General features: G+C 33.6%; 1 pseudogene; it reads right to left on the bottom strand.

Annotated features, from left to right (window-relative positions):
* Positions 1-853: 853 nt before the first annotated feature.
* Positions 854-1,813, bottom strand: LOC149216648 (transcription elongation factor TFIIS pseudogene; annotated as a pseudogene).
* Positions 1,814-2,842: the final 1,029 nt, after the last annotated feature.

Genomic DNA, 2,842 nt, shown 5'->3' with positions numbered 1-2,842 from the left:
CATGAGAATTTGTTGTGTCGATGATACACATTTTGAGGAGAAAGCTGCAAGAATTAAAGAATCTTTGAAGAGGATTCCTTTGAAATATTTTTCTATCCAAATTATTGTTGAGTAAGTGGATCTCTATATTTCACCTTTTGTTTTAGTTGTGTTGCACATAATCATAAAGGTGTCTTATTCTCTAAGTCAATCATCTAACCAATCTGATTAAGAATGAATTTTTGTATGTGAAGGTTGACCCTCATAAAAAATTATGAATGAACTACTTGTTGTTTCAAGTTCTCTAGTTGATGTCTACCTTCAATTTTAATATTAAATAAAACTACACCCTAGAAGCTTTGATATTCAATGTTCTCATGTTTAATGGGATCTCTAAAAATTGTGCAATTCTCAATTTCAAACTAAATGTGAATATCAAATCCATGATAATTGTAACGACTGAACCTAAGGCTCAAAACACTTACAGGTATTTTATCCATGACGCTAAATTGTCAAGAAGGGCATCTAATGCATACACATCAATTATTTTGATTACCATCATGGATAAAATACAGAGTTCATTCATATAAAATGAATAAAAAAATATAATTAGGTACTTTTCCTTAGAATGTTACAGTTAATTGCGTTTACTTTCCTAAGAAGCCATTGTCTAACTTTATACCATGATACACAGTTATTGCAAAGATCTTGACAAACCTAACCAATCATTTATACGTACTATCAAGTAAATATGTAAAAAATATCAATTTTCAATCAAGGGTGCCATTAATAGTTTTAACCAACAAGGGGTAGGCAATGAATCTCTAGATCTCACTAAACTAATGCTTCTCAACCTACCAAGCTACCAGTGGAATTAGTAGAACTTCCAATGGTTATTACAGTTTACACATGTGATAAATGTAGCCATAGGTTCCTCTCCACTTCTTGTTTGCAACTAATAGTAAGTACACTTCCGCTGGCCACATTTACCACACTTGAATTGGTATGTTGTAGCTTTAGGCTTTATCCCATGCTCACACTCAAAAAGTGCCTTGTCTTTGATCTGTTTGTTCTCAATCTTTCTTTGATCACTAGCCATTTCTTCCTTTGTGATGACAATAAGTTTCTCTGGCTTAATTTCCCCAAGAATAACTCTCCTTCTCAAATCTCAATTGTTTGCATGTTTCAGGTTGAACATGATGGACCTATATTTCAACGTTTGGGCTCTAGTAGACAACCCTAACTTTTCAAATATTAGTGTCTCAGCAAAAACTGCAACTCGTACTGGATCACATGCATTTACTCTCACCATGTTGTCACCCTTGGCTTCGTTACCTACTTTGGAAAAATCCTCATGAAGAAGCTCACGGATCTTGTAATGTACTGTGTTATTAGACTTAATCATACTTTTCAGCTTTGGAGGGCCATTTGAAGAGGACGATACCTTCTTATTTCTGATAGATGCTTCTTCTTCCTTGGGTTTCTTCTCAACCTTTACAGACTCTTTCTTAACATCATTGACCTCCACTTTAATAGTCTTGGACTGCTTATCTTCTAACTTTGTAGCTTTGTTTCCATTGTTAGAAAGAGTTTTTGTTTTCACAACCTTCTTCCAAGAATCAAATAAGATAGTGGCTAACACAAATACTTTCTTGAGGATGCTTTGTGAGATGTCGGAGGCATTTTCCAACCTGATAATCAAAGTATCATAACAAAATGAAGTTACTAGCATCCATAAGAAAACAGTCCTATGAAAAAAGTTGCACACTCATGAACTAAACAGTTTACCTTGACTACTTTAAATCAGAGAAAAAGGTACCTTTAAAAGTCCCATTAAGCTTAGAGAGAGGCATTAACAAAACCAGTGGACTTCAAAAGAGAATGAGACTAAACTTTCAAGATAGAGGTAAATTTTTAAGAGCACTATTCAAAGATAAAGGAAAAGAGCAAAGAAAATGAAGGAAAAACTAAAATTATACAAATGATACAAATACTTTTCTTTCAGATATGTTATCCATGCTACAAATCCTAATGAAGTACCCAGAGTAAAAGAAACTTTACATTATAGTTCACAACAGCCATCCAGATAGGCATGTGCAAAACAACCATCTTCAAGAAGTAAATTTGGACTTACATTCTTCAATTTATGTCATAACATAAATGTATTTCAGTGTAAGAAAAAGACTGAAAGAAAATGTCATGCACCACAAGTTAAATTTACAATTCAAATCAATAAAAACGTGTGCCAACATAATACTTTTCAAAAAGCATGTTCTTGACTTGTACACCACAAAATGCAACAGTCAAAGCAGACATTTGCATAAGGGTACGAACAAACAATCTAAAGCTTACACATCCAACTCTGTTTATAACTTACAAGTTACAACTTTACTGATAACAACCTCTATAGTACACCCACTACCTGCACAAGATGATACCATTGTACTGGGGAATCTGATAACACAAATCTTAAATCATACAAAAAAGATTGTTAAAAATGTTGTAATGAGACATGATGAATATCGAGTGGCTAGAACTAACCCTGGCGGAACAGAGCCAGAGAGGCCTTGTTATCACCTCAAAATTACAGAACTTCTAATAAAAACTAATAACACAATGAAAATGTTATCTCTAGAAATTAATTAAACAAAAAAACAAAAAAAAAGCTCTGGACTTAATCATGGAAAAATGCTATGGGGATTACAGGCTCACCCTAGGCTCATAGACAATGCTGTTAGTAGTAGTACATAGTCCATCAACATTAGGAAACTAAAGGCATTACTTGAGGGGAAAACAATTGTTTTGATAGGATTGTATTCTTACCCACCAGGTGTTTGTTTAAGGTGACTGACATTTTTGCAAA

The sequence above is a fragment of the Pinus tabuliformis genome, chromosome 1_1 (assembly GCF_031772625.1).
Source record: "Pinus tabuliformis cultivar Carrire ecotype Pingquan chromosome 1_1, CPIR1, whole genome shotgun sequence".
NCBI classification, from domain to species: Eukaryota; Viridiplantae; Streptophyta; class Pinopsida; order Pinales; family Pinaceae; genus Pinus; species Pinus tabuliformis.
This window is presented reverse-complemented; position numbering and strand designations above follow the sequence as displayed.